At 32.3% G+C, this 6,603-nt stretch overlaps 1 non-coding gene across 1 annotated transcript; it reads left to right on the forward strand.

The window, feature by feature from the left end:
• Window positions 1-377: 377 nt before the first annotated feature.
• LOC131178199 (small nucleolar RNA R71) lies at window positions 378-484 on the forward strand. The gene has a single exon (XR_009147333.1). It is a non-coding gene; the product is annotated as a small nucleolar RNA R71 (small nucleolar RNA).
• Window positions 485-6,603: the final 6,119 nt, after the last annotated feature.

The following is a 6,603-nucleotide window of genomic DNA, read 5'->3' on the forward strand; positions in this document are numbered from 1 at the left end:
GCTCACTTGAAAGATCTTGATTAAGTGCAGAAAAATCTGCTGCACAATTGACATTTGCAGCTCCAACTTCTACTGAATTACTAGGACCTCCGACTGAAGAATCTACTTTCATGCTTATCTTGTCCATCTTCCTTGTCAAAGCATCAAACTTAGCATTTATCATATTCATGGCATCAAGCTCAAACATACCAGCTGGTTTCTTGATCTCATTCCTCTCACAACTCCATTGGTAGTTGTTATAAGCAATTTTATTAAGAGCAGAAAAAGCTTCATCTTCAGATTTTTCCATAAGATCACCTCCAGAAGATGCATCAATTGTACTTCTAATAGCTGGCGAAACTCCATTGTAAAAGTGTTGAATAAGCATCCACTTAGGAATCCCATGATGTGGACATCTCTTTCGCAAATCCTTGTACCTCTCCCATGCTTCATACAAGCTCTCATCATCTCTAGGTTTGAAAGAAGTCAGCTCATTTCTTAGCTTAGCTGTCTTGCTTAGTGGAAAATATTGAGCTAAAAATGCTTGAGAAAGTTCATCCCATGTTGTGATAGAACCCGGTGGCAAAGAATGTAACCACTCTCTAGCTCGGTCCTTGAGAGAAAAAGGAAATAATCTGAGTCGAATTGCATCATCAGAAACTCCATTTATCTTCAACATATCACTGATCTCAAGAAAGTGTGCTAGATGCACATGTGGACTTTCACTTGGATTTCCTCCAAATTGTGATTGTTATACCATTTGACAAAGTGCAGGCTTCAGTTCAAAATTATTAGCTTCTACTCTTGGTCTTGTGATACTTGGCATGAAATCCACAATGTTAGGATAGGCATGATCCTTCACAGAGTAGTTGTTATTGTTGTTGGCCATTTCTTCTTGTAATTCCTCTTGCTCTTGTGCTCTTTCTTGTTGTTGTTGAGCTTTAATTTCAGCTTTTCTCCTCTTAGATTCTGCTCTTAAAGCTTTTGCTGTCTTTTCTATTTTTGGATCAAAGAATAAATTAATTTCTTCACTTTTTGTTCTTCTCATAAAATAAAGTACCTGAAAAACAAAATAAACAAATTCTCAAAGTAAAATGGTAAAAAGAAAATAAAATAAAATGCCCAAATTAACCAAACAAACAATTGTTCAATATCAAACAAAAATCAAATCCCCGGCAACGGCGCCAAAAACTTGATGTCACTTATCCGCAAGTATACGGGTCGTCTCAAGTAATAAAGTGATGAATCAAGTATCATTCCCACGAGGATTTGCTGTTTGAGTACCAAACTATGAATGAAGCGATTATTTGGGCTAATGATTAATGGATAAATGGTAAATGTAAATAAGCAAGGTAAATTGATTAATCTAATTGAAATGGGTAAAGAGCAACAAATAAATTCTAAATCTAGTTTGCAATTAAACTAAATTAACAATGGGTAATTTAAATGAAAGTCTAATTATATTAAAAATGATTCCAGAGTTGGGGGTTTATGCATAAATTAATTGGGATTTGTCTTGGGCATTCCAATTTTTAGGGAAAAATAGAGTTTGAAGGAAATTGATTCTAAATTCCTTTGATATCTTTTTCAAGCAAACCAAAGTGTGTTCTAAAATAACCAAACCTACTTTCGTATGGTATTTGATTACTTTAAAACCCATTAAGTTTTGTAACCAATAATTAATTCCTCTTAAATTCCTAGTTTATTTCTAAATCTAGGTGATTTTAAGTTCCAATCCTTGATTATCTATCAATGACTTTCACCTTTCGGTCCTTCAATCAAAGATTAACACAATACCCAATGGGTACCAACATTAGGCAAGTAAATCAAGCACACAAGGAAGGAATCAAAACTCATTTTTATGTAAAATAAGGAAATACCCAGTCCAAATCCACAAATTAATCTAAAACATATTTCCCAACTCTAAAATCTAAAGAGATTACTCACTCATTATGGTATTTACAAGAAAGATTGATGGAAAATTAAAGAAAAACATGATAAAAGGACTAAAATAGAAAAACCCAGGTAGAAGAACCAAAATCTCTGGTTTCTGGAGCTCCAAAAGCGGTGCAAAGACTCCTCCCAAGAGAGAATGGCGTCTCCTCTCTCTCTATTAAATTTTCTTTCCTTTTTTTGTCTTTCCTCTCTTTCCTCTTGTGGCAAAAATTAGGAAATGATGAATTTATATCGTCCCAAAAAGTTGCCCTAAAAGTAAATAAGAGCCAAGGAGTGGGTAGAAAATGAGGTGTAAAATTATCCAAGTCAGCAGCATCTTTCACGTTCTGGGTAAGTCTGCTTAGGGTTCGGCTTAACCCTAAGCAGCTTTTTAGCAGATTTCACAGTCGACCATGCGCTTAAGGTTAAGCAGACCTTCAGCAAATTTCAGTAGACTTAGAGTAAAATGGACTTTTCTGCTCATGCTTGACTTGTGCTGCACCTTAAGCACTTCCGCTTTATCCTAAGCAGGATCTTAAGCAAAGTCTCAAGCAAATTTCGGCTGGTTTGCTCTTTCAAGGCTTGATTTCTTTAACTTTCCTCTATGCTTAAAGAACTCCAAATCTCTTCAAATCACTTCCTATTGCACTCATTGATCTTCGATTTGCCACAAAATCCTATCAAAAACAACAAAATTACAAAAATCAAATATAAAGTATATAAAATTAACAAATAAGATAAAATAAAGCTAAAAACATAAAATACACTAAAATATAAGGGCAAAATGGATGCAAAACTACCCTAAAATGCCTATATGAAATGAGTGTAACATTGGTGGATATGGAAAATATGGAAGGAATTCAAGAAAAAAGCAACAATGGAGAAAGGCATAGGGAAGAGTGGGGCAGCACATGTGAGGAAGGAAGAGGAAAAGATAGCTTTTTATTTTAGGGTTTTATCTCTTACTTATATACTTATCCACTTTTTAAATTTTATTTCTTATTTGGTCATGTTTATGTCATAATTTTAATTAAGTTTTTTTTTATTTCTTTTCTTTTCTTCTTTTATTTACACATTTCTATTTAAATATTCATCAAAATTTCTTCATATTTTATTACATTAATTTCACTTAATTTAATTGACATTTTGGTCAAAAATCAACTCTAGGGGTGAATTGACCAAAATGACCTTCATCGGGTTATAGTCCATTTCTTTCATTAATGCCAATATTTTCCATAACCCAATGGTTACTTGATTTTTATTCTACTTATTTCCAATTATTTGTCATCTTATTTTCAGTCCTCAAATTGGCTTTGAATAGTACTATTCACTGACTAAAAATGGTACTATTCAGAGCTCAAGAAATTTGAGGTGTTACAAATAGTTTCTCACCACTTCTATAACCTTGATGTCAAATAAAACTCAAAGATACTCCTTTCTACAACTTAGCTGAATCGCTTGGAGAGGAGTTTAAGGAGTTTTTTTTTTATGAAGTTGCTTTGTTCATGGGGCTTGTGTGGACAAGCTAGAACTAGCACTTGATATTTTTCACTCCTCGGAATTAGTGTTGGATTTTGATTCTGCACCTAGTTGAACAAGAATTCTCCAAAACCCTAACTTGGTAAAATTTGGGGCTTTATTTCCTAATGGCTAATTAGGCTTGTTAGCAATTGATTATGACCAAAGCTAAGTGTTTTTGCAATAGTATAAAGAGTTTATATGTTGCATGAAACCTGAGGTTATAAAATTTTAAAAATTGCTAACCTTTGCACCTTAAGGCCTTTTTTGGTGCATTTTCCTTTCAATTGGTATCAGAGCTACCCTAATTTATTATTAGAAACAATTAATCATGTTGTATGATGTATGGGACACTTGATTATTTCCTGAGATGCAGTTGAAAACAAGAAAATTATAAAAGGAAATTGCTAGAATTAATTCAGCCATAGTTGTGACCATGATGAAATTAATTTGGCCAAAATTGGATTTAGAGAAAACAATATTATCTTTGTGAATTTACTTGTTTTATGGTGTTTATTATGTATGATATGTAGTTTGGAACCATGGAAATCCAAGAAAAATCATAAAAATTGATTAAAGCATTAAATGGTTAAGGTGGAATGTCCATTTGGCCAATGTTGTGAACATTGTGCTTGATCATGTTTTATGGCATTTCTTGGTAATTAAAATGTTTAATCTAAGTCCCAACATGAGTATGACATGATTGTGAATATGATTCATGAATGGTGAGTTTAATTTTGAATATTAGATTTTTAAAGTTAAAGGCATGTTCAAATGTTAAATGTGTGAATTGGCATGAAGGATAATTATGGACTTTAGGAGACCAATGTAATTGTGCTCTTATTAATTTCTATGAGATTGTAATAATTATTTTATTTTTTACAAGGGTTGCATCATAAGTTTGTTGTGATAGCCTTGGTTTGTAATTTAATTATTTGAGCTTGCACGCTTTGTTCTTTGTAATTTTCACCTTGATATGCCAAGGATATGAGATGTAATTGGCTTGGTGGATTTACAAGAAGAAATGGAACTTAATACATTGATGGAGATCAGTGGCAGCATAAGACTTCAATACTTGGAGATTTGTGATCAAGCTTCAAATAGATGAATGTTAATCTAGGATGCCCTGAGGCTAATCCTTGTGGCTAGGATTGGATTTCCATAGAATAGTTAATGATCATGCCTTTTACATTAACATTGGATGAATATATGTATATGATATGTATGTTCATGATGTATATAATATATTCATGTTCATTATGTATATAAGATATGCATGAAAATGGCTAATGTGCAAAGTGAGATCAAATATTAATTAGGTCAGCCAAGGAAATCTTCTAACAAAATGATTAAGTTGGTAATGGTGTAATTTTAAAAATTGCATTATGGTCCTCCACTAAAACAATTATTTAAGAAGTTTTAAACACTTACATTGTTGGCTATGGTTACAAAGGAATGATGTATTTGGTTTAATAGATATTCTTAAAATAATTGTCAAGTATGAGATGTTGTGAATATGTAAATACTTTGGTGGCTAATAATAGATGTACCTGAGGTCATTAAGGTTCAAATTTGTATACTTGCTGACTTAGTGAGCACAACTTAACTAATGCAAGATAGACAAAGAATGGATGCACCTGAGATTTTGTAACACCCCTTACTCGATCTACAGTGTAGTCGAGCAAGGAATGACACATTCTGTGCCGGAGCACCTTATTATATGTTGCTTTATTCATTATCCATTTTGGGTTTATCTTTATTTAAATTAGATTATTTTTAAGTAGAGAAATTGCCAGAGTTTCCCCTGTTTATTGATATTTGATCTGTTAAAAGATTTGCTTGTTTGAAAATTCAATATAATAGACAATATAAATTTCATATTCAACCATAATTTCCTATCATAATTTCATAATAATCCATATCATCATTTCATATTCATTTGTATCATCAAACATTACATCCCTTTGATTTAATTTACAAAGGCACATATTTATTTACAACTCAAAAATTAATTTACAACTATGTATCTAATTACAAGTACAAAATCATGCATGTAAGGGCCCCTTGCATTTTACCAAAATAATAAGTGGAGGTGACAATGACTCTACTATAGATCAGGCTCCAATAATTCCTGTCCAATCTCTACTAGGCCTTATCGTCTGGACCTGTGCGAGGAAAAACCATCGTGCTAAGCATTTCTACTTAGTGGTGCAATAATAGAATAAAAATATACTATATAAATAAAAATAAATATTTCATGTTGTAGTAGCATAAGACTAATGTGTTTCAATTTAATTATGAGTCATTTGGAAACATTGGTTTCATTTGGGATCTTTTCTGTTCATTTGTCTAATATTCAACTTTCTTAACTCTTTTCAATGCCCAAGCAACCTATAATAGAACTGACTGGACCGGATACGTGAAACGCCCTCATACTAAGTAGTTCCATACATCCTACTATTCCGATGGCTAATGCCTATTCAAACAGCTAGGATGTCTAGAACCAAACTTAAATCACAGAGAGAAACCATAAATTAAATTAAGAAAGATCAAATGAGGTTGGATTAAAATAAGAAAAAAAATGAAGTACAAATTGGTTAAATGAAGCGAGGTCCCGGTGATGGTTGACTGACACGGGAAGTGACTGTAAGATTAGTTGCTATCCTATATTCGTGTAGGGCCCTACGGAGACCTTAATGAAGGAATTATTTAGAAATTATTGAAAATTTGGAAATCAAAGAAATAAAAAGGAAAGAAATACAATTAAGTGAATCAAAACTTAAGGACTCATCAGGTACTATGGAAAAAGATAGACTATAACTCGATGAGGGGTATTTTGGTCATTTCACTTAAAGAGGTGACTTTTGATCAAAATGTCTATTAAATTAAGTGAAATTTATGTATTGAAATATGAAGAAACTTTGAGGAAAATTCAAGTGTAAATGTGTAAAGAAAAGAAAAGAAGTGACAAATTCAAATTTTAATTTCCTTAATGACATAAGCATGACTTATTTATGACCTAATTAAAACTAATGACCTATAAACATTAGAAACACCATTTTTAATCATCATAATTAAAAGAAAGTCATCTTCCTTCTTCCTCTCATCATAGCCGAACCATATTCTCTCACTTTCTTCCTCCATTTTCATCAATGCAAGCTCTTGAAAACC

The sequence above is a fragment of the Hevea brasiliensis genome, chromosome 2 (genome assembly GCF_030052815.1).
Source record: "Hevea brasiliensis isolate MT/VB/25A 57/8 chromosome 2, ASM3005281v1, whole genome shotgun sequence".
In the NCBI taxonomy this organism is placed as follows: domain Eukaryota; kingdom Viridiplantae; phylum Streptophyta; class Magnoliopsida; order Malpighiales; family Euphorbiaceae; genus Hevea; species Hevea brasiliensis.